Source organism: Mytilus galloprovincialis, chromosome 5 (genome assembly GCF_965363235.1).
Source record: "Mytilus galloprovincialis chromosome 5, xbMytGall1.hap1.1, whole genome shotgun sequence".
Taxonomy (NCBI): Eukaryota; Metazoa; Mollusca; class Bivalvia; order Mytilida; family Mytilidae; genus Mytilus; species Mytilus galloprovincialis.
In genome coordinates this window covers 66,776,662-66,803,817 of record NC_134842.1, presented here as the reverse complement: position 1 = coordinate 66,803,817, position 27,156 = coordinate 66,776,662, and the positions used below count along the sequence as shown (strand labels likewise).

At 34.0% G+C, this 27,156-nt stretch overlaps 1 long non-coding RNA gene across 1 annotated transcript; it reads right to left on the bottom strand.

Moving 5' to 3' along the window:
* Window positions 1-3,978: 3,978 nt before the first annotated feature.
* LOC143076275 (uncharacterized) lies at window positions 3,979-26,750 on the bottom strand. The gene is made up of 4 exons (XR_012978592.1): window positions 26,590-26,750; window positions 21,703-21,780; window positions 4,922-4,996; window positions 3,979-4,525 (listed from the first exon to the last, which is right to left on the bottom strand). It is a non-coding gene; the product is annotated as an uncharacterized LOC143076275 (long non-coding RNA).
* Window positions 26,751-27,156: the final 406 nt, after the last annotated feature.

Below are 27,156 nucleotides of genomic sequence, written 5' to 3'. Positions count from 1 at the left end.
TTATTTCAAAGCCAAACAAAAACTACACGGATCATTCTAAAATTGACTAAGTTGCTTTTGTGAAACGCCTGAACGAACGGATGGTCATGATCGTCTTGTTGGTTCCTCGAATTGAATAGGATACTGGCCAACCTCCAGTGCTGATATGGACAGGGCCGCAGTACTCTTGATTATGTTGTTAGATTCGGATCATTCATTCCCTATGGCTTTGCGCATAAGGAACATGTGGTGTCGTTATTCTTTGATCTTGAAAAGACTTACAACCACGTGGAAATATGACATTTAAAAAGATCTTTCTGATATGGAGTTGAAAGGAAATATGTCAAATTGTATTTCAAATTTCCTCTCTGACATATATTTTATTGTGGGAGAAAACTATATAATTATGATTATTTTAGCAGGTCATGTTGTCCCTCAATATTCTTATAATATGTAACGATATTCAGCATTAAAATTAACTGGTTCCGCTTTTGGAGCAGGATCTGCATACCCTTCTAGGGCACCTGAGATCACCTCCGGTTTTTGCTGGGGTTCGTGTTGTTTAATCTTTCCTTTTTTATACTGTGTTGTGTATGTTGTTTGTCTTATTGACGTTTTTACTTTGCCATGGCGTTGTCAATTTATTTTTAAGAAAAAGTCCAAAACAAAGTCAAAGTCGTCGTCTGTTTCGGTACCTTTACAACATCAACAGTTAAGAGTGTGTTTATAGAGGCCAACGATCCTTAACTACCAAACAGACGTTTGAACCTTGGTCTTGCAGCATGCAGTCAAGCAGAAGGCATGTCCATACAATCCTGCCTACAACTGCGTTATGAAGACATTTTTGGAAAAAATGAGAATAAAATTCAACTGGCGGGAATTCTTTAAAAACCACATATACATACCTTTCATTTCAAATACATTACTCTAGTTGCGACTTGTACATGTTGTAAATGTTAAATGTAAATAGTAAATGACTTCTTGTGACTTTAAGAATACCTCTACATCAGTTAAGACATTGTAGGTGACATTATAAAATGCTGTATAATGTGGGGTGGACAGGGGAAAGGAAACATGGTAATAAGGGGGCGAAATGTGGTTGACCGATTTTCGTCTTGGAGAAAAGGGGGAGGAGTTTCGGAAGGGAATTTGGAATAATGGGACTCCTGTCAAACCCCTCTATTATACTGGCGTCTTTGTGTATAATTTAACTTTATACGTTGCATTTTATGTAACTGATAGACATAGTCTAAGGGTTTTTATTTGTTTCGTAAAGGTAAATATCCCAAATTCTAATGCAACAACGTTTGTAACGTTCATTTTGATTGGATAACGTCACTTTCTTACATGGCATCAATTGACAATTGATGCTATGGGACGTACGCGCAAGCGCAGACGGCATATGACAGATTTTAAATACATGTTTTAACGTTGTTTTCTGTCAGTTTCATTAGAATGGAGATAACAATATTGTATTTTAAGCTCCGACGGCATCAATTTGGGATTTGATGGTCGCAAATACCCGTTTACTGTCTCCGCTTACGCGTCGCCAGTAAAATTTTATTTGCGACCATCAAATCCCCAATTGATGCCGTCGGAGCTTAAAATACAATACAGTTATCTCCTAAATGTCTTATCTGTAGACCAATTTTGTAAAATATTTTTTATTAAAAAAAATTGAGAATGAAAATGATAAATTTGTCAGAGACAACAATCCAACCAAAGAGCAGAAAACAGCCGAATCCCACGAATCGGTCTTCAACACTGCGATAAAATCCGACACCCAGAGCCGTGTTTCAGATGGCCACTAAACAAAAATTTGTACTAGTTCAAATATGATTGCATACATATTTTATCTCTAACATGGAAACACCTATGTATCAACTGGTATTTTGCAAATTATGCATGCACTTGGAAATGTTTTGTGACGTGCTTGACTAACCGCCCCGCTTCTAAATAGGTTTGAGGGTCGAATTAGGTAAACTAAGGGAAATTGATCTAATAGTGGAGTTACTATCGACTCAAGAAACCCTTACACAAACCACAAATCTGTCTGATGTGTGCAATCAATAATCAATCTATTGACCAAACGATATTGGAAAATGGGCTTTATCCCTAACACGTTGACCTTGTGGTCCTTATGTGGAAATACGATGAGATGGTAAATTTTTTTTTATGCCCCACCTACGATAGTAGAGGGGCATTATGTTTTCTGGTCTGTGCGTCCGTTCGTCCGTCTGTTCGTTCGTCCGTTCGTCCGTTCGTCCCGCTTCAGGTTAAAGTTTTTGGTCGAGGTAGTTTTTGATGAAGTTGAAGTCCAATCGACTTCAAACTTGGTACACATGTTCCCTATGATATGATCTTTCTAATTTTAATGCCAAATTAGAGATTTTACCCCAATTTCACGGTCCATTGAACATGGAAAATGATAGTGCGAGTGGGGCATTTGTGTACTGAGGACACATTCTTGTTAAACATGGCACAAACTTGAAAAAATTCGATTGACCAAGAAAATGATGAAAATGGGGGACGTATTCAAACAACGTACGTATTACTAGTTGATAATTTATGTATGATTCAAATATGGAAATAAGGAGATGTGGTATGATTGACAATGAGACATCTATCCACCAATTAAAAATGATGTAAGAGTTGCATGGGTGGCCGCGTGGTCTAAATAGTCAAACTACTGTTATAAGTGGCTGTCAAAACTGGGGTTTTGAGATTGAACCCCCGCATTTGGCAGGTGCATTCGAATCCAATGTTGATTGACTACGATTGTTGATCGGTTGTTCTCTTCAGATCACTCCGGCGTCCACCACCAATAAAAACTGACCGCCACAAAATAGCCAAATAGTGCCTAAAGTAGCGTTTAAAATCACCAAATAACGATGATGTAGGCAATTATAAGTCATCGTACACCTTAACAATGAGAGAAAAGAACGTAATGTTTGTCAGCCATTAAATGTTACAACATGACAAAATGTAAACAATTCAAACGCGAAAAGTAACGGCCTGGTTTATAACAAAACAATTTATGAAAATAAAAATATGACCGACAACAACAATCAACGACAACCACCGAAATACAGGCTGTAGACTTGGGACAGGCACAAAAATAATGAGACGGGATTAAACATGCTTGTGAGCGCTCAACTATCACCAAAACCTAGGACAGTGGTGTAATAAATAGCACTGCATAAGAACAAGTTGTGAAAACAGTTGTACATGCTTAACTCATTAGATTTGTATTAAGGAAAAATAATGGTTGTTGAGAAAATAACCTAATGAGAAATAAAAAAAAAAAATTACCAATTCCTGTTTCGGGTTAAGGGACAAACAAATATGAACAGTGTACTATCATATTACATATTAGACACTATAAATGTACAGCCAATTTTTTCATGCAGATGCCTTGATAAATTGATAGGAAGCCAAAATGGGAAGATTGTAATATATAAGCTTTAATAAATGTTCATTATAGATGAAGGATTCGGTATTTGGTGATGGTACAGAAAAATAAAAGCAGCAAGTTGCATAGGCGGATCCAGGGGGCCCTGGGGGGCCCGCCCCCCCCCCCTTTCGTGGGAAAAATTTGGTTGGTTATATAGGGAATCATTGAAGCATGACTGGAGCGGGCCCCCCCTTAGGTCAGTCAGCGGGCCCCCCCTTAGGAAAAGTTCTGGATCAGCCACTGAGTTGTGTCTGTATAAATGAGCAATCATTTAATTTATATTTGGGGAGCAGCAAGGAATTAGATTCAGATCAGATCCTGAATATGATTTCCACGAAATCTGCAGGACTTTCTATTGCGTTGACCCTGTTAGTTAGTAGTGCGAGTATCGTTAAGCTCCGATACAACAGATTATATTGCGTTAACAGTTATTTTTCAGCATATCTCTGGGCATTGATTTTTTTATTATTGTTATCATTACTTACATTCTACATGTATAAACATCAAATGGTTTCTCCTGAAGTTCACGATTTGCAAATTAAAAGTGTTTTTACATTAAACTTATTTTTCAACGGTTGTGTGTGCTTTATTTGAAAATCTAATGAGAACAGATAACACACGTAACCTCTCTTCCGTTTACATACGGTGGACATGGTATCGCTCCGTTGCAATTAACCCTAACGGGATACAACAGCTTTTTATCAGTCCAGTTTGGTGATTTATCTAGTGCCTCTGGGGTTTTATCTAGACATATATATTCAGACGCTGCTACATGAGAAGGGTGACCAGCATATAGATATCCATCGTATTCCTTTACCCAGTTGCCATAACAATCTTTTCTTGCAGGGATCATAATCGTCGAAGTTTTCTTTTTCTTCATGCAGACTGAACAAGGAACTCTGTGATGGTCATACTTATTGAAGTCAAACGGAGAATTAGGAACATTGATGTCCCAAACGTCATACAATGCCCCTCCAATAAAAGGAAGGCTGTTAACCTTTGTATCGTAAATCCCCCACTGCGGATCGTTGATAAGACAAAGATGGTCGACAGCTGCTCCGGAATTAGTGTAAGCTGAACCTCCAACAAACCCTAAATAAAATTGATGCAATTATGAAGGCGTATATAATTTCTATCTAAATATTTGAAATGTTAAATCTCAAATCTATTTGATGCTCGAAGAAAGATCATCAAACACAAGTGGTCTATTGCAGTAGGCCTTCTGCACGTGTAGTCTTTATTTGCCTAAATAGCTTTATTAAGTAGACGGGTATTGATACTTATATTCAACTTAAAAAATTAACACTGATAGTCCTAATTAATTTTGAATTGTTCATTATTAGCAACATTTGCTATTTTTTAAACTTAATTTAAGATATTTTCATCACAAGTACAAAGTTCATTTCAATTTGTGAAACAACTTTTTAATTTGAGATTTACTACTTATAATTTAATCGTTACTTGATTGGATGACTTATTGTTATTAACCTGAATATACAGTTTCAGTGTCATCTGCAGTGCAGTTGGTCCTTCCCCACTGTATGTAAGTTGTACCAATGTGTTCTACAATATATAAAGCCAAGCAAAATTATCGTTCAGGATATAATATGTTTTAGTAGAAATTATTTTTAAATTATTTATGATATTGATTTTGAATCTTAATAATATTATAGTGTGCACCAGATGTGCATTGTTTTCATGAATTGTTCATATAGTGGCTCTCGAACCACACCAAATGTAAAGCCGAAACAAACCAACAGCTTCAGATTAGGAATTAACTCTACATTTAAAAAGTCTAAAAAGGTACGATCAGCCTTGAGGTGCTACAGATACAGCCACAACAGTGATAGACAACTTGGTCCCCGCTGGGGCTGCGTCAGGCCGTTGTAGATACCACAGAAGTGGTAGCGCAGCTCTGCGCCGCCGTGGCCGTAGTAACAATTCAGGAGGAGGCTACAGAGGCATCAATTATACCTAAAAGGAAGCGGCCATAAGCCAGGAGGCAGCATCACAGGACCTAGAACATGTAGAAAGTGAAGAGGAACCTGAGGAAAGAAATATCGTTTTCCTCGTATGGAAGAATTTGAAGCGCATGGTGCCAGTCCATTTCCTAAGGAATTTGAAGACCTTGGCTGAGGAGAGATTCTATGGCAATGGCAGAGCCACTTGATATTTCCAGGATACCCTTATAGACCCCCTAATTACTTAAAGGAACATTATCCAGATGGAACCGCCTAGGCCTACGATAGAGGTCCGTTTCCTGGACTGTACAAACCTATTGTAGAACAATCTAGCGAGAAAAAAGGCTTAGAACGGCTGGCCCTTGATGGGCGTTACTGTATGTAACAGCTACGGAATTTGCGGCAGGATGTACATTCGCGATCGACTAATGAATTATTTAATATTATCATAAATGAGGAACATTTATGTGTTGTTAATATCGAGCATTTATATTATATATGACATTATAATTATATATATACATGTGCTTCAACAGTGACAGATGAATAATTATGGAACTTTTTTTATGGAATTATAGAAGAATATATGTGGATTTTGAACTTCATAATGGTAACAACTTGATTGTGCAACTTTATATGTGGATAGTTATTTAATGACAATTGTAATATTCCGTCGAGTTAAAGACTGTTGAAAGGATATATACATGTATGTAGTATTCTGAAAATTTTGAATGTTCGCCTCACATCCCATGTACAGTGAACAATTCGTTTGAAGTTTCAACTGACAAGATTTGGTAGTGCCAGCATGACCAATGTAAATAATAGTATATAAGGAGCTTAGGAGTTTATTCGGTGATTGTGGGATTTGGACCACAGGTCAATTTTTATGGTCATGTGTTGTTATCCCAATTTGGGAGTGAATGCCTCCTTTCTTGTATATTTGTTTTTTCTTGTCGGGTAGATATTTGTATAAGGGAAATAATGTGCGTAGTAGTAGTTAAAATTGGAAATTCAAGGCAGTATTAATGAATTTGTCTTGAGGACATTATTTGATTGGATTTTTTTGTTTTTAAGTAATTTAGATATTTACGTGTGAACTTGGTTAAGATTATTATTTCTTTTTGGCTAAGGAAGTCAACTGTAAGTTTGCTATAGAAACTTAATAAGGTGCAGTTAAGTTATAAGGCAACTGAAAAGTGTAGCTTATACATTGTTCCCAAATGATGGGATGGTTGGCAATCTAAATAATTCCGAGTTTTAAATATTTTGCTGTTTAGTTCCATTCTTTCTAGGGAAAGTAAAATAATTTGTTTATCCATATCAAGGATTTAAGGGAGGGGGGGGGGGGGGGTTAAGTTACTTTGTGTCATTGAGGAGGGTGGTGTGCAATTGCCCTGTAGTTCGAGGGGGTTTCCTCTGTCTGGTGTGATCTACAGTAATTGATAGAGAACAGAGAGCCCCGAATGGAGATATGACACAAGAGTCAAGCTTGACCGGACATAGCCTCTTCTTGACCTGTATCATCGTACAACAAGATATACCTAAACAAGACCAAAGACAATCCTTGTCGGAAACCTAAACCTAAGGTAAATATCTTCACATATTAACACCTGTATGTAGCATAATCCTCGGGGTATACGCAGAGCCAAGCTAGACAGGTCAAGTAACACTTTAATATGTAAACTTTCCCGTCGCAGGATTATTAAGGGAAAACGGTACTATTTATTCTGCCATAGGCGACAATACTAACATTTTCTAATTTTACCACTTTTTATAACAAAAACCTGGATAAAACAGCTATGTGTTGTGTTAGTACTTTATTACTCTATTTTAAAAATTGAAGCCAAATAGTAACGTGACCAATTTCCAACGGAGCTTGTTTATGTTATCCATGCCCACCGTCATTTTGCAGCAAATTAATTCTCTAGAAAACATTTCAATAGGTTTTAAAATTTATATTGTAAATATAAACACTGCAGTTATTCATAGATAAATAAAAAAATATATATTGTACCCTTACATCCAATCACGGCGCTCCTAAGTTGACTTTCTTCACCTGTCTTGGGTACACAAAAGGCCAACCTAATGCTAGGAAAATGTAATACTACCGTTTTCCCTTAAGGAGCACATCATCAAACGTTAGTGGTAATTCATGAGTTGCATTTTCTAAATTTTTTGACAGGTGTGCTTGAAATACAATGTCCTTAGATGCTGTTGAAAAAAATACAATTAAACTGTCAGATACGATTCAGTTCTTTTAATTTTGCAGAACAATCTGTATAAACACACACAATGCACATCTTTCTTTAAATATCATTCGTACATGTTCCTTGAGAAAGGAGTTTTTTTAATTTTTCTTTGAAAGATTTTTTTCTCTAGATTGTCTTTCTTTTCCACGATAATAATCGCATTTTCATGTCAATTTTTTTTCACATACTTAAGTTGGTTTGTGTTAGTAGATTTTGATGGTTTAAAGGAACGGTATTTTCTAAACAGCATTATTTTTTTGCTAATAACATTAGTTTTTTTTTATTTAAAACTAAAATTCATTAAGGCTTATAGATGTATGTGAAACGCTCACATACCTAATATAATCCCTTTTATACTTATTTTCACCTTTTTGCGATAATTTCATACAGGAAAATATATTGTTGTTAGTTTTTTAGCTCACCTGGCCCGAAGTTATCATTTACAAAAATCTTCTCTTCTGAAACTACTGGGCCAAATTAATCCAAACTTGGCCACAATCATCTTTGGGGTATCTAGTTTAAAATTGTGTCCGGTGACCCGGCCATCAAATCAAAATGGCCGCCACGGCCAAAAATAGAACATAGGGGTAAAATGCAGTTTTTGGCTTATTACTCAAAAACCAAAGCATTTAGAGCAAATCTGACATGAGGTTAAATTGTTTATCAGGTCAAGATCTATCTATTTTCAGATGAATCGGACAACCCGTTGTTGGGTTGCTGCCCCTGAATTGGTAATTTTAAGGACATTTTGCTGTTTTTGGTTATTATCTTGAATATCATTATAGATAGAGATAAACTGTAAACAGCAATAATGTTCAGCAAAGGAAGATTTACAAATAAGTCAATATGACCGAAATGGTCAATTGACCCCCTAAGGAGTTATTGTCCTTTATTATAATAGTCAATTTTCATAAAATTTGTAATTTTTTATCAACATTTCCACTGAAACTACTGGGCCAAGTTCATTATAGATAGAGATAATTGTAAGCAGCAAGACTGTTTAGTAAAGGAAGATGTACAAACACATCACCATCACCAAAACACAATTTTGTCATGAATCCATCTGCTTCCTTTGTTTAATATTCACATAGACCAAGGTGAGCGACACAGGCTCTTTAGAGCCTCTAGTTTTAAAGCAGTATGATTTCTTTCAATTAATTCTGGTTAGAATTTGAGATAACAAAAGATAATATTAAGAGTTCCGTGAAATTACTATTCAAAATTAAGAATGTCTGAACCAATTCATCATATCCCGATTTTCTGTAGATACATTCGTTGTTGTCTTGTTGTTCGATCCAGAATATATTTGTACAAAAGCCAAATCAATTTAACTATTAGAGATGCTTACCCTTGTCTCGCTTCGGTTTTGTATGGGAGTTCGTACTGTTTGAGCTTTTTCGGTTTGTGTATTTTTATAAAAATTCGTGATACACTTTTTTGATATTTGAACATTGGTGAAATAATATTCCAATTTCCATAGATGGCTCAAATACCAAATTAAAACTAGACAAAGTGATGCTCCCGCAGACAACTCTGAAGTAACTGTATTATAACAAAGTAAATGTATGACTTTCTTTGAGATATTACTGTGTCTGGGAGACACAAATGATGCCCCCGCAGATGCAAAATTTTATTGTAAAATACACACAGTTGAGCATGGGAGGACAATATGTCTGTGGTTCACTGTAGGAGGAGTTATCCTGAATCGCTATGCACCTCTTATGCAAGTATATACTCCATAAATGACAAAGTTCAACTATCTCCCAAAAGAGCAGATATTAATAAAAATGAAAACCGTGAACACATGCACACCTTCAATATATTTACAAACAGCCAGCAAAGTGAAAGTTTCCTAGCATTCAAACTGTAGAAGTCACCTCTGGAATAACTTTATACTCATAATGGGACGGACAGACGGAAGGATGGACTGAAGAAAGGACGAACAGACGGACTAACAGTTGGAAAACAATACGCCCCGTACTTAAATGCGGGGGCATAAAAATCACAAGACTAGCAATGGCCTCTTTCAAGTTTACAACGAAAACCATATTAAAGTTAGAGCTAATGCAGTTTTATGTTTTAGGTGTATCAGAGGTTTTAATTATCTGCATACGAGTATCAGTCGATCTTGACTGTGATGTACAACTTTTCGTTATTTCGATATATCAAATTGGATCATTTATGTTTCGTTGGCAACCTTACTAAATCTCCTTGGTCTTGCGCGTCGAACATAGTGCAATGCGATATGGTGCCACGATATCTCAGTAGCAGGAGTTCGAATTCTGGCGAGGGAAGAACATAACATTTGCTAACGCAAATTTACAGATCTAACATTGTTGGGTTGATGTTTATACGATATATATATATGAAAATTTAAAATATAAACTTTTTTGGAAGATGCTATCTCTGCAGCTATTTTCTAATTAATATAAATATATATTAGTACGTCTGAACCAGTGACGACTCTACAACAGATTTTATTCATCGGATCACCAGTGATGGTGATACAAGGCTGAAAACACATTCTGTATATATAATTCGTCTAAATAACAGCCCAACAATGTTAGATCTGTAAAATTGTGTTAGCAAATTTTTTGTTCTTCCCTGGCCGGGATTCGAACTCATGCAACTGAGATATCGTGGCACCAAATGGCCTTGCACTGTGCCCGACCAGCTAGACCACTCGACCACCTAGGCTCTACAACCACGTCTTAACCAGTGACGACTCTACAACAGATTTTATCCATCGGACCACCAGTGATGGTGATACAAGGCTGAAAACAAATTCTGTATAAAAAATTATATATAATTCGTCTAAATAACAGCCCAACAATGTTAGATCTGTAAATTTGCTTTGGCAATTTTTTTGTTTTTCCCTGGCCGGGATTCGAACTCATGCTACTGAGATATCGTGGCACCAAATCGTCTTTGTGATCAATTTATGTGGTAATCGTTAATGGCATTCAGCAGGGTTTAAGAACATCAGTTGTTCGACCTGTTAGTCAAATGGGTTTTGTTAAAATATACTTTTTCACTCTTTTGGTCTTTTTAGAAAATGTTGTTTGCGCTGTATTTAGACCCCTCTTCAACGAAATTTGTTTTCCATGCACACGTATAAAAATTGCGGTTTTTATCCAACGCAATTATAGGTTTGAACGTTGTTTTCAACTTAGACTTGTATATATATATGTATTATGGTGGTAGCTCTGTGTAACGACGTGTTATCGGGGGAGAATGTCTGTCATATAGTTGTCACATGTTTAGACAGGCAGATATATATAAATTTTAATATGTATCGGATCGTCTACAATTTACGATAGTACACAAACAGGAAAAGTTATAAATGTCTAAAGATGTATACACTGATACTGATAGAAGAAAGTTATATAAAAACTAGAGGCTCTCAAGAGCCTGTATCGCTCACCTGATTCTACTTGGGTTTTTGAAATCATATAAAAAAATATAAAATTTGGCTAAAAGTGACAACACAACTTCATTTATAAGGAAAGGAACATGTTTAATTTCATTCAAAAGTCCACCACTGGCGGCCATCTTGGATGACAGATCGGCTACAAAGTAACAACACTTGGTCAGCACCTCATAAGGAACATTCATGCCATGTTTGGTTTTATTCCATTCAGTGGTTCTCTAAAAGAAGTCATTTGTATGCATTTCCCATAGGGTCCTATGTTAAACTAAGTCCCCCGCTGGCGGCCATCTTGGATGATGGATCGGCTACAAAGTAACAACACTTGGTCAGCACCTCATAAGGAACATTCATGCCATGTTTGGTGTCATTCCATTCAGTAGTTCTCTAAAAGAAGTCATTTGTATGCATTTTCCATAGGGTCCTACGTTAAACTAAGTCCCCTGCTAGCGGCCATCTTGGATGATGGATCGGCTACAAAGTAACAACACTTGGTCAACACCTCATAAGGAACATTCATGCAATGTTTGGTTTCATTCCATTCAGTGGTTCTCTAAAAGAAGTCATTTGTATGCATTTCCCATAGGGTCCTATGTTAAACTAAGTCCCCCGCTGGCGGCCATCTTGGATGATGGATCGGCTACAAAGTAACAACACTTGGTCAGCACCCCATAAGGAACACTCATGCTATGTTTGGTTTTATTCCATTTAGTGGTTCTCTAAAAGAAGTCATTTGTATGCATTTCCCATAGGGTCCTATGTTAAACTAAGTCCCCGGCTGGCGGCCATCTTGGATGATGGATCAGCAACAAAGTAACAACACTTGGTCAGCACCTCATAAGGAACATTCATGCCATGTTTGGTTTCATTCCATTTTGTGGTTCTCTAAAAGAAGTCATTTGTATGCATTTCCCATAGGGTCCTATGTTAAACTAAGTCCCCCGCTGGGGGCCATCTTGGATGATGGATCGGCTACAAAGTAACAACACTTGGTAAGCACCCCATAAGGAACATTCATGCTATGTTTGGTTTTATTCCATTCAGTGGTTCTCCTAAAGAAGTCATTTGTATGCATTTCCCATAGGGTCCTTTGTTAAACTTAGTCCCCGGCTGGCGGCCATCTTTGATGATGGATCAGCTACAAAGTAACAACACTTGGTCAGCACCCCATAAGGAACCTTTATGCTATGTTTGGTTTCATTCCATCTAGTGGTTCTCTAGAAGAAGTCATTTGTATGCATTTCCCATAGGGTCCTATGTTAAACTAAGTCCCCCGCTGGTGGCCATCTTGGATGATGGATCAGCTACAAAGTAACAACACTTGGTCAGCACCTCATAAGGAACATTCATGCAATGTTTGGTTTCATTCCATTCAGTGGTTCTCTAAAAGAAGTCATTTGTATGCATTTCCCATAGGGTCCTATGTTAAACTAAGTCCCCCGCTGGCGGCCATCTTGGATGATGGATCGGCTACAAAGTAACAACACTTGGTCAGCACCCCATAAGGAACACTCATGCTATGTTTGGTTTTATTCCATTTAGTGGTTCTCTAAAAGAAGTCATTTGTATGCATTTCCCATAGGGTCCTATGTTAAACTAAGTCCCCGGCTGGCGGCCATCTTGGATGATGGATCAGCAACAAAGTAACAACACTTGGTCAGCACCTCATAAGGAACATTCATGCCATGTTTGGTTTCATTCCATTCCGTGGTTCTCTAAAAGAAGTCATTTGTATGCATTTCCCATAGGGTCCTATGTTAAACTAAGTCCCCCGCTGGGGGCCATCTTGGATGATGGATCGGCTACAAAGTAACAACACTTGGTAAGCACCCCATAAGGAACATTCATGCTATGTTTGGTTTTATTCCATTCAGTGGTTCTCTTAAAGAAGTCATTTGTATGCATTTCCCATAGGGTCCTTTGTTAAACTAAGTCCCCGGCTGGCGGCCATCTTTGATGATGGATCGGCTACAAAGTAACAACACTTGGTCAGCACCCCATAAGGAACATTCATGCTATGTTTGGTTTCATTCCATTTAGTGGTTCTCTAGAAGAAGTCATTTGTATGCATTTCCCATAGGGTCCTATGTTAAACTAAGTGCCCCGCTGGTGGCCATCTTGGATGATGGATCAGCTACAAAGTAACAACACTTGGTCAGCACCTCATAAGGAACATTCATGCAATGTTTGGTTTCATTCCATTCAGTGGTTCTCTAAAAGAAGTCATTTGTATGCATTTCCCATAGGGTCCTATGTTAAACTAAGTCCCCCGCTGGCGGCCATCTTGGATGATGGATCGGCTACAAAGTAACAACACTCGGTCAGCACCTCATAAGGAACATTTATGCCAAGTTTGGTTCCATTCCATTCAGTGGTTCTCTAGAAGAAGTTCAAAATGTAAATTGTTAACGACGACGACGGACGCCAAGTGGTGAGAAAAGCTCACTTGGCCCTTCGGGCCAGGTGAGCTAAAAACATCAGTATACATAAATATGTCGGATTAACATATGTCCTTTGTCAGTATTAATATTTTTTGCAAGCGCAATAATTCAATTTATATTACACTAGCAAACAATTTTAAGTCTGAAACAGGCATTATGAACTTAACATGATTTGAAAAGTCTAAACAATAAATTATTCAGCCATGTTTAGTCTTTCAGTAATTTTTCAAAATAATCCACTGCGGTAAAGTCAGTTCTGTTCATGCTCTTCACTTGTAGTTGATTAAGTACTGTGCAGGAGCTTTTCAGACAATTTTTCATCTTGGTGTGTGCTGGTAAAGCGATACTGAATAGACTGAATAGATCTTTGTATGGATTCTCTGTAAATATCAACCATGCCATATATAGGTTGTGGCACACATAGTCTCAGAAAAGCTTCAAACTTTGCCAGTTAATACACTTTTATGTATAAATGAAAAAAATAATATTGATATTGTTGCTATGGACCATGGTTGCCATTGTAACAGGATATTCTAATTTTACCTTCAAAATTGCTCTTTTTCAACTATGAAATAGGTCTACTTTGGGCATTAATATCCACTTAAATAGCAATATATTGATTAAAATACCTATTATTTATATGAATATCATTACAAATTGATAAAATGATAGAATTTAAAAATATCAAATATTTTATGTTACCCTGATTTGATCTTGGATACATGGAAGAGTTCAACAGGTACATAAAATACCCAATTTAGACAGTTTTTGAGGATGTGTAGCAAACTTACGCATCCATGTTGGAATATGACATTATACTTTCCTTTGAGCCAACATATTATTGTTCCGATATATGGAATAAAATTCTTGTGGATCTTGTTTCCAGGAGCGGTAACCATGGAAACAAAAAAATAAAAATTTCACATTTTTTTCCGTTTTTTTCATTAAAAAATGTAACTAAAGGTTAACCAATAAGTTATTTAATATTACATTATCTTTTATTTATTACTTACAGGAGAAATTCAACTTAATGACAAATACTAGGTTTGTTGCTATGGAAACAGGGCTTTCAAAATTTCATTTTTTAGCCAAAAATTGTAAAAATTTGTAAAATCTGCAAATTTAGAAAAAAAACAAGATTAAAACAATTTGAGAATTAAAATGGCATTATACATTTGAGTTATACATAAGTTCAACTTAAATCTGGCATTGAAAATGGTTACCATGGAAACAAACATGGATTTAATCCGGAGATCTGCAATAAGGACTAACATGTCATTTTTTGGACACAAATCAACATCAATACTACTATGCTTGTTGCAATAAATTTGAAGTGTAAATAAATGCTAAAATATATCTCATGTAAACATTAGAAATGATTTCAATGTTGTCAAGATGTTTGCTATAGCCTTGATATGCTACAGAAGACAATGCTATTTCACAGATTTAAGTTGAAGCAACCATTTTGTCTTAATAAAAAAAATGAGTTGATGAGCATTTCATCAAAATAGATTTAAGAGATAAACAAAAGTCATTTTACGAATATAAGAGACTGTACACATGGCAATAAAGGCGAATTGATCAGAAATTCCAACTGTTATTTTGAGGAATAACATACATCTAAAGTGACACAGACAAAATAAAGTTTTTATTCATAAATAATGCAGTCAATATTTACAAAGACACAAATATATATTTTTATAGGCAAAAAAAAACACCTTAGGGAACCTCCTCCTTTTAACAAAAGAATTGAAACTTTAACATTTCAACAGTTATTTGATCCCAAAAGTACTATATATTTTGTTTTCTGTCCTCTTTCTCTGGCTGCAACATAATCTTCAGAACTACTAAGTCTTTTCTCTTTCTGACAAAGTCGGGAGAAAAATGAAGCCATTTGTAGGTCTGATAAAAATGCTCCTTTTTGTACATGTTGTATCAAGAGAAATTTCTCATCTCAACAGCAGCCACTTAAGGATCTCCCTTGTTACCAGTCACCTTTCCATATTGGATGTGTCAGTCATGTATAATATATTGCCTTAGTTGTTAACTTAATATGACTCTTGATTTATTGACTTTGATGCCCATCCCATTTCAAGAATTTTATCTGAATCAAGTGCGAATGAAATATTAGGTGGTTCTAAAGATATACTTTTTAGGCTGATTTGAAATTATCTTATCTGCATACAATTTTTTTGCTATTTCTAATATTTTCATTTTTACACCATTTAACAAAGAATTGACTATGCTGTATGAGGACATGCTCTTCACTGCTGATGATGTTGAGAATTCTCTTGTGCAGCTGTCTTCAGGACATTGGAAATGGTAATTTTTGCTTCCTTAGTACATGTAGTAGTACAGTTTTCTCGATTTCCAAGCTCTGAAATAAAAAAATAATAATTTAACATTAAAGCTGTCACATAAAAGCTCACCATTTTGGGTACATTGAAAAAACAACTTGATGAGGCCTCTTGTAACACTTTAAAACTAAAAGAGTATTTTAGTTAGATGTGCATATCGTCAGGAAATTATGATTCAATATTTTCTTTCTAGAGTTTCATGATATTCGGTTGTGTGGTTTTAGAAGAGTTGTTATGAAAAACTTATAGTATGATATTGAGGCAAATAAGTTCTAAGGGGCATAACTCCTAGAAAAAAAGGAATCATAATTTCCTGTTGATAAGCATCTCTACATACAGCTAGTGATATAACTCTTTAGGGTTATGACAGGAAATAACTTGCGTGTGTTTTTACAGATATTCTATATTCCTTAAATTTCTAAATCTGTAATAACATATGTTTGTTATTTGTAAATTTATGTCAAATATAGTGGGCTCTCGGGAACTCTAGAGACTTTGCGCAGAAATTAAATGCATAGCCTTGATATTATAAACTATTTTTAATTAAATTAATACATTTTTGATTAACCATGGTAAATCAATGAGACGAGGCTATTAAGGGATAAACTTAGCTGTGATAACAAGGCGCAGTTATTAAAGGGATGTAACTTATATATAAGACACTTGGGAATACTAAGAAACTTGCACAGAACCTGCTCTGGTCATTATTTCTTCCAATAAATTAAAATATATTGTAATTATAAGCATGATGTATGTCTGAACAAATGCTTTGCAGTGATATGGAGCATTAACATACACTTTAACTAAACTTATAATGTATATTGTCCCTTTGAAACATGTAAAATACGTATGTTACAACAGTTCTTTGATTTGTTAGTCCTCAATAACAAATGTATGTTATTTTTCTGCAATAACCCTATAGATTTATATCCCTGACTGACATACTATTTCCTTATTATCTACAAAGTTTTATGAAATGCTGTTGTGTAGTTTCAGAGGAGTTTTAATGACAAACTGTGGCAGTTGTATATTGAGGCAAATGAGTTCAAAGGGGCAAAAGTGTGAATTATAAGTTCCTGTTCATATGCACATCTACATATTATGTCCTTATTATTTAAAAATGTTCATGAAATTCTGTTGTGTGGTTTCAGAGGACTCTGTTGCAATGACAAACTTGCAGTAGTAAATGTAAATTGATGCAAATGAGTTCAAAGGTGCAAAACTCCTAGAAAAAAAGTGAATCATAATTTCCTGTCCATATGAACATCTACATAACATGTCCTTATTAACTAAAAAGTTTCATAAAATGCTGTAGTGTGATTCAGAGGAGTTGCGTTGACAAGAACAGGACTGACAGACAGATGGATGGACGGCTGAAAAACATCATACTCTCTACAACTTTGTTGCATGGGGTTTAATAAGAATCAGTTTAAATCAACTAACTTATTTTGAGTTACATAGTTCTTTTTTTAGAGCAAAAAAATGTACTTGAAATACAAATTGCCAAACAAATATTTGCATACCTTAAAAAAATGAGCAATCTGTCCAAGGCTTCCAGCTTTATGGAATTACAAATAGAAGAATCTGAAGTTCGACTCAAACAAGCTTGCTCACTTTACATGTTTCCTGACTACATGTGTCTTCTAGGATTAACAATGGAACACCTTTAACTGGACTTGTCTGAAATAATATCAAAATATAAGGAGGAAATAACAATAACAGTAAAATTCTTTACTACATATATTTATTTTAAAGTGTGTAATAACAATGAATAATTGTATTATTTAAGCTTCATGTTTTTCAATTTAAGTGATATAAATCTTATATTTTTTTTTTACATAAATCGTTGTTTTTATAGTGTTTCGGTAAATTGCTTTAAATGCTTGTATTTTGGACTTAAACATGTAAATAAGATAAATAGGGAATGTGTCCATGTGACACTGATGATGGTTCTGCTTACATATCATATGAAGTTATATAGTAACATTACTGAAGTACAGTAAAAGTGACAATACCCAAATATTGTACTTTATCTGAATTTTGTGGTAAAAGGGATTTTGTATAAGTTTCATAACATTTGGTTAAGGCAAACTTAAGTTAGAAAAGGGAAACAAAAAAATCAGCAATTTTTCCATTTTTAAAGGGGCATAAGTCTAGAACGGCTAAAGTGACATGCTTCAATTTCTACTTGATCTGTGTTTTGTGGTAATAAGCATTGTGTACATGTATAAGTTTGATAACAGTTGGTTGAGGTAAACTAAAGGTATAGAGCAGAAAACAACGTTGGGAAGTGGGTACAGACCGACAAAGTTCAAATTTAATGCTACGACAGGGGCACACAAATTTAGGAATGAAACTTATAGTTTGGGTTTTATTCATATAACAGTATAATAGACAAGTTAAAGACTGTTTAGTACTTTTCTTTAAATTCTTAAAGTGCTTTCATGATTAGGATAATTGTTCCCAAATTCAAGTAATTTGTTTTAAGTTTTTTGTTTATTCCAATATTTCCTGTTAAGGATATATACTCCCACATGTCCCTTGTTTCTTGCTAAATTTATGTTATGAATATTTATTCCCATGTTTCATGTTAAGGATAAGTATTTCCTTGTTTTATGTAAAAAAAAATTATTCCTATGTTTCATGTTAAGGATATATATTCCCATGTTTTATGTTAGTAATAATTAATCCCAGGTTTCATGTTAAATATATATATTCCTATGATTTAAGTTTAGGCCTGTGCAATATAAGAATGTTATTCACAATTTTCATTATAAATGATAAAGCTTGTTTGAGTCAGTATTTTCAGCCTGCTGTACTGACATAAATACTAGTATCAATTCTTAGAGAGGGCATATTTAAATATTCCAGTGAAGCAGTGCGAGAAATTTTGGGTAACCCCTTCTGTCTTTAATTGGGAAGTACTGAAATTATTCTTTCAAATTGTACTAGATCTACTCCTGAATCTTAATAACAGCTCTTTTATGAAAGCATGCAAAGCAAACCTTTGATCATCTTGCTTGCTATGTTTGTTTGTATGTATGTATGTGTGTTTGTAAACAACAGGTAGGTAGTCTGTTTACTATATACTGGAATTTGATTGGACAATAAACATTAACTTCATTTCATGTCAATTTTTATTGTCCAATCAAGTCACAGTACATATAAAACAGACTAAAACTCTGCCTACCTATTGTTTGCAAACATCCAAGCAAACATAGCAAGCAAGTCTATCAAAGTTTTTTTTGCATGCTTTTAAAGAAGAGCTGTAACAGTGTTCTGCTATTTACATTTTTTGCTCTTTTGATTGGACCTCAATCATCTAAGGCTATGACTTGATCTATTTGAAAAAAGAAAAAAAAGAAAATGCATATTTGAACAGTAAAGATCATAATTATTAATTAATATGTATTTCTAATTAAAATCTTAAAAAAATAATACTAATATGTGCCTAAAAAAAGCATGCACAGGCCACTTTTATATTAGAACTGTTTTCTAACTTTAAATATTTAAAAGACAACATATGCAAACTTAGGAGATACACTGTTGTTCAGTTGCATGATTTCAACATTGAAGATTAATTCATTTTTATGTCTTCATTCGAATGTTTTTTCAAAGAAATAAACATACATGCATCAAATGTAAAATCATTACCACATATCACTGTATATAATACAAACCTTATTTACATTAAGAAGTGTAAATGTGGCACTGCTTTATTGTGCCAATCTAGTAACCTTTGTCTACAGTCTCTGCAAATACATGTACCTGGAATTATGAGAGAATCGTTAACTGTTTTACATAAACATTTTTATGGTCATGTGTTTTTATAATAATTTTTTAATTAGAATTTATTCAAAAAGTATATACCTTATTTAGCATGTCACTAAAATGTATGTGATTACAACTTGACCAGGTCAGCACAGTATCTTAATTCAAATATACAGAAAGGAAGCATAACCTACCATACACATGTACATGTAAATGTGCTACATTTGTAGACATTTTTTCATATTTGCATTCTGAATAAAGTGCATGACTCAAAACCCACTCATAAAGGTCCTTATAGAATTTTAAACTTGTGATTGTTAGATTATTTCTATCTAATGAAGATAAAAATGTAAATCCCTAGCATGGAACTGTATACAAAGCAAACAAACACTTTGAATTAAATAAATTTTGTCATGGAAATAGGTTGAAAAAGTCACTGAAAAGTTGGTCAGTATTTCCACCTGGAAAACAAGGTTTTTGCAACCTTCCTAGATCATGAGCAAGGCCTTTAAAATTTGAACAAAGAAATATCATGCAAAGAAATGGGACAGCTCCCCTAATTCCTTCAGGAACATAATTATGTCTTTGCCAAAAATAGAAATTTATAATTTAGTTAAAAATATGCTTACCTGTTTCAAATTGAAGGACAAGTCCATGAGGTTTATTTATAGTTTCCATATTAGGCAGTGACAGTTCTCTGTCATATCATCTTTTAAGCATCAGACAGTTCATGTCACAGGAGTTGATCAAAACGGAACTTCACTTAGTTTTCCCCCTTTTTTTGTTTCTTTGTTTCCAAGAACATTGAACAATGGCTTGCACATATTTGTGAATTTCACGAGGGCGACGGGAGCAGATCCCATTCTGTACAAACAGCAACTTGTTCATCATAGTCAATTTTTTTTGTCATCATCAGACATCACAATTTCCACATGTCCTGTCAAGTTTGTTATGACTTTTTTGGCCTCTGAACAAACATTGACATTGAAAAGGCTTATCATTTTATAAAACTGACCAGCCATTATGAAACATGTATCTAGACATATTTTAAAATTAGATGTAAAGGGTAAAATATGTTGATTTAAAGAAGCAAAACATGTTGCAGATTTCTGCCTCCATTTTTGTGAGATAAACAAATGACTTTATCTATTTTTAAACTTTGGGGAGTTCTAAAAAGGGAAATAACTCTTGTAGATTTCAGGCAATTTTTGTTTTTTTTATCCAATTTGTATGAAAAAAAATCTTATTAGCCCCAAAAATGTTTTTGGATGAATGAGAAATATCAATCTTTTAGAATAAAAGCTATTTTTTAATTTATTCAGGAATGGATGCGTTTTTTCATAAATTAGGAGGAAAGTTGGTTATGCTAAAATTTATACTACTTTAAATACCTAGCTTAAAAATGTCAATTTGAATATAATATCAGAAAAAGGGAAAAAATGTCACTGAACAAGTATTTAAAAGAATTTGATATAATATAAAATGCATCAAACCTATTATGCTGTATATAAGTCACTGCAAGCCGTGAATAGCAAAAATCAGCTATTTTCAACATTTTAAAGCCTGTTGCCTGGTAACCATACATAATTCAGGGTGACATGTACAGACTTTTTTCATATTTTATATCAATGTTTGTTGTCAGAAAGTTTCAACAAAATCGGTGATCACCCTTGCCCAACTTTGGTTGACGGTTACAGAAAATTAATTGACAACAGGCGAATTGTCTGAACAGTACTGAATTTACCGCACAAGATGAGTCTGAAAACGACTGAAAGACTGAAATTGACTTAAATATTTATTGTTCAGTCTAGTTTTAGACTTGTTCAAATCAAAACGTACCTACTTGTGTTATACTCGCGTTTTTTCTTCAAATTGAAAACAATTTGTGAAGATAAAACTACGAAAGGCTTGCCATGATTTATACAGTGCTATACAAGAATGAAGCAATTTCAATAGAAGAGTTTGAACAAAAATAGATTTTCCGTAAATAGAATAATCTGTTATTTAATTGCCGTTAAAGGTTTGCCCCAAACAAATGATATATCTAATATGAATTTCCAAACCTTTTTTCTCTGCTTTTGTTGATAATAATTGCTTCGTGTCTTTAATTTCATCTACAAGTTTCCTTTTTAAAGCGAGAACTAAAAATAAACTTTACATTTACAATTGTTATAACGAAGTGGAGAAATACGTTTTTGTTTTTTTTTTTTTTTTCTATTCATGTCCTCGTTGTATTTAACTATTTTATTTGGTCTATAGAATCACATGAAATGTCTATATAACTCTTCTTGCACTCAGTCGAAAGTATGTCTGGGATCTTATATATAAGTATATGCCTACCCCACATAAAAGTCATTGATAAATGGCTTCACGTAAATTGTAAACAATGTGTGTTTGGATAAAACAATACATCATTGGCAGATCATCACTGTTACAGAAAATGAACCTGAATTCAAACGTTATATGACCACAGTTTGAGCATGAAATGTAGGTCAAAATCCTTCGAATGATCTTGCCAATATTATTTTATAAGCGATGATGACATCATATAATCCAGCAATCCAGTAACACAATTACTCACAAGACATGTAGATGTCATCATACAGTCACCTTAATGCCTAAACCAAATCGTAACGTAATATACAAAACAAACTTCAAGAGTTTTTAAGTCAATAGGTTCAACTTATATAGACGATTATTTAAGATATTTTTTAACCGGCATCAGCGATATATTAAGTTTCTTCTATTTGTTAAGGGACTTTCCGTTTTGAATTCTCTTTGGAGTTCGGTATATTGGTTATTTTACTTTTTTATGATTATGAAATTTGAAATTATTGGCCTGATCAATATGCATATGTTCTCCGGATTCATCACATAGTGCTATATATTGTTGTAGCACTTATAATTAACGTGGGCAAAAAGTGAGAGAAAAAAATGAGTGAAATATCAACAAGGCATGTTCCGACAGGTAATAAGAAGTAAAACAATTCAAGGAAAAACAATAAATGATGTCATACTCAATTTTACGACTTCTATGTGATTACCGTTTAGTATATCAACTTCCCCAGTAATTAATTGAAAAAGCCAATTAAACGATTTGACCTTTGTATCAGTTTATATCAATGCAAAAGTTTAAATAACCGTATTTAAGTATTTATATGAAAAAAAATTATATTTTATTAAAAAAAAATTCCTAATTTAAGGGCAATCACTCCTACAAAGAACTATAACGGCAAAATTTGATTTGTTAGTAGAACTTGCCTTGTTGATCTTTTTTGTGATTTAAGGTGGTACCTAGCACTACAGGGAGATAACTCTGTCAAGTCAGCTAAACGTTTTAATTAAGTTGTGTTGTAAAAGGAATATTAAGCTTCTCAATGATCAAAATTGGTGTTTGACAAATTGCTATATAACCAGTGTAATTTTTCTGACAAAACGGTTGGTTCAAAATTTTTAAATTTTTTATATTTTTGTTAAAGTGTCAAAGTAAATAATTTGACAAAATTTTATGAAAATTAAACGAGACAAATTAATTTTAGTGAAAGTGTTGGGTACCACCTTAAGTGTCTTGTTATCTATTATAATTTTTAACATATAAGGCAAAACACAAAAAAAACGTAAAAAAACGTCATCAACGGACAATAATTCCAATAAATAGTCATTCAACGATTTTCTCCATATTGTCTTAATTATAGATCTTGTCTTGCTGGTTATTTTTGCTTAATTAAGTTTCCATCTATCTTTTATAATTTTTAAGATATAAAGCAGTAACCGAAACAATTGGTAAAAATCGTCATCAAAGGGCTATAACTCAAAAAAGTCGACTGACGATTTCGACCATGCAGACTTATTTGTAGAACTTGTCATACTGACCATTTTTGCATTGTAAAGTTTCTCTCTATCTGTTATAGTTTTCAAGATAATAGGCAAAAATGAAAAAAAAATGGTTTTGTTATTTAAAAGAAATAACTCCTATAAGAAGTCGTCTGATAGTTTTGACTTATATGGACAATTGGTAGGGCTCATCACTCTGAACTTCTTTGCCCAGTCAGTTTTTCTCTATTTATAACGGTTTTCAAAAGAGTAGACAGACAAAACTTGCATTTCACCTCGATGTTCTATTTTTAGACATGTCAGCCATCTTGGTTGGCAGACGGGATCATCCGGGGTCGTCAGACACATTTTTAAAACTAGATATCCCAATAATGATTGTGGCCAAGTTAGGTTAAATTTGGGTCAATAGTTTCAGAGAAGAAATTTTTTGTAAACGTTAAACGACGACGAAAGACGTCAACGACGGATGCCAATAAAATCAACGGTACCAATTTTGTTGCACCAGATGCGCATTTCGACAATACATGTCTCTTCAGTGATGCTCGTGGCCAAAATATTTGAAATCCAAAGCTTATATAAAAGATGAAGAGCTATAATCCAAAAAGTCAAAAAATTAAGCCAAATTCGTGAAAGGAATCAGAGCTTTGCATGAGGGAGATACATTCCTTAATTTATAATAATTTTTAATATTGTGTAACAGCAAATTTTAATAACACAAAAAATCCGTATTTTCATGCCAGTACCGAAGTACTGGCTACTGGGCTGGTGATACCCTCGGGGACTAATAGTCCACCAGCAGAGGCATCGACCCAGTGGTAGTAATAAAATCAACGGTACCAATTTTGTTGCACCAGATGCGCATTTCGACAATACATGTCTCTTCAGTGATGCTCGTGGCCAAAATATTTGAAATCCAAAGCTTATATAAAAGATGAAGAGCTATAATCCAAAAAGTCCAAAAATTAAGGCCAAGTGATGAGAAAATAACCACAAAATACAAAATTTCCTTATAATTACCAATTCAGTGGCAGCAACCCAACAATGGGTTGTCTGATTTGTCTGAAAATTTCAGATACTATAGATCTTAACCTATTGAACATTTTTATCCTGTCATATTTGCTTTAGTTTCAGAGATATAAGCCAAAAACTTCATTTTACCCCTAAGTATTTTTTTGCCATGTCGGCCATGTTGGTTGGCAGGCGGTACATCGGACCCATTTTTTAAACAAGATACTCTAATAATGATTGTGGCCAAGTTTGGTTATATGAGTCTCAGTACAGTTTCAGAGGAGAAGATTTTTGTAAAAGATTACAATAGTTAACGAAAAATTGTTAAAATTTGACTGTAAAGGGCAACAACTCTTCAAGGGGTCAATTAACAATTTTGGTCATGTTGTCTTATTTGTAGATCTTACTTTGCTGAACATTTTTGCTGTTTACAGTTTTATCTCTATCGATAATAATATTCAAGATAATAACCGAAAACTGCAAAAGTTCGTTAAAATTACCAATTCAGGTACAGCAACCCAACAACAGATTGTCTGATTCGTCTGAAAATTTCCGATCAGATAGATCTTAACCTGATGAAAATTTTTAATCCGTCAGATTTGCTCTAAATGCTTTAGTGTCAGAGATATAAGTCAAAAACTGCATTTTACCCTTTTGTTCTATTTTTAGCCATGTCGGCCATGTTGTTTGGCAGGCGGGGTCATCGAACACATTTTTTTAAACTAGATACCCCAATGATGATCGTAGCCAAATTTGGTTATATTTAGCCCAGTTGTTTCAGAGGAGAAGATTTTTGTAAAAGTTAGCGACCAAGTGATGAGAAAAGCTCACTTAGCCCTTTGGGCCAAGTGAGCTAATAAAAATGGTTAATGGAGCAGACATCGATTAAATTAGTGATAATCGAGAAACTAGCTATGACTTTCGTTTCCCCTATTGCCGATTGATTTAAAAAAAACAAAAAAAAACTTTCTGTTCTGACATCCAGTTTTTACAAAAAGAAGAAAAAGATTTATTTAGACCTTATCCATCTTTTAGTAGTTTAAGTCTCATGTATGGTAAATAAAATAAAATTAATCAAAGAAATAATCTTATTACATGCATCTCGATTTCTATATAAAAGCCAGGGTTTGTGCAAAAAATTGCATTAACACCTAGCATAGCCTTCCTATGGGAAGTTTAAGTACGAAGTCTTATTTGATATTTAAATAAAATCTTTACCGTAATATTGATAACATCATACGTTTGAAGTGGAAATTTGAGAATTTGTCCACAAAGACTAAACTTCCGTCAGTAGAACAAGTGTTTGTTATACATAAGCGTGTAGAGCAAGTCAAACATATGTAAAGTATATTAGTTATAATTACTTATTTTATAGCGACATGCGTAGTTTATTTTCCACTTCGGTCAATTTTCTTGTTTCTGTGGGGGTTTTTTTATTTTCTAGTTTAACTTGATATCTTGTTTCAGTATTTAGTTGATTTTCTACGTCAGTTTTTTTGTCCCTGTGATTTGTTGATTTTCGTTTTCAGTATAAAGTTTTCTTGTTTCTACGATTTGCTGATTTTCTATTTCGGTTAGTTTCTCTGTCTCTGCTTTTGTAGATAATAATTGCTCCAACTTTTCTATTTGGTCCTCTTTACTTTTAGCTAATACCTTTAATACACCGAGATCTTCTTCTGTTAAAGAAGTTGCATATCATGCTTCATTTTAAAGACTTCAATTTGGACGAGTTAAAAAATCACAAAATCGAGTTTATAGATAGAAAGCAAATGTAGGGCATAGAACAATGAGACAGGAATTCGAAGACCAAATTATATTTGATGTTTTTCTTTCAACTGTTTACAGGTATATAGTTAGTAAACTAGTGAAAATAACACTTGCTTAAACTCCTCGATCCTACTCGCTTGGTAGATATACCTTTAACGTGAATGCTCATACCAAACCACATGAAAGCCAGAGATGTAAAATGACCTAAACATTAAAGCTAGTATTCATGTTTGCAATTGTAAGACAAACTACTACCGTTTCATGTATGTTTTCTTTACCTTTTAAATAAGTCGTAATATTAGTGTAATGCAAAGTCCTCTATTTGTTTTACTTCTCATTACCTGTTAGATCATGCTTGGTCGACATTTTCTCCATTTTTCTTTCATTTTCATACACGTACATAGCCATCAAAGCTACAACAATAGCATTTATGAATACTTGCAAATAGCTCATGTCCTTAAAAGATTTCATCAATTACACTAGTATTATCATAAACCAAACGGTCGTGTTATGAGGTCAAAAACTATGAATGAGGTAGAACAAAGGGGGATAATTCAAATTTAATCCATAAGCAGTCAGGTAAGACGATGAACGTTGTGTAAACCCTAGCGTGTATACACAAATAATTAAAGTCATTCAACATGGTATTACTTCAATGATTTATAAAACGAAATCATTTATCAAAAAGTTTAAATAACCCTGTTTTGGTATTTACAGTTGTATGCATTTCAGCAACAGAACTGGTTAGGTGAGTGGAAGTGGAAAAAAATTAAATGTATACTATATGTATTCGTAATTGCACTAACAGTACACATATTTATAAATAATTTCTATGCTGGCAAAGTAAAAATTCAAAACAAAACTATTTCACGGATATACCCTAAGAGAAGATACTTTAGTTAAAAAAA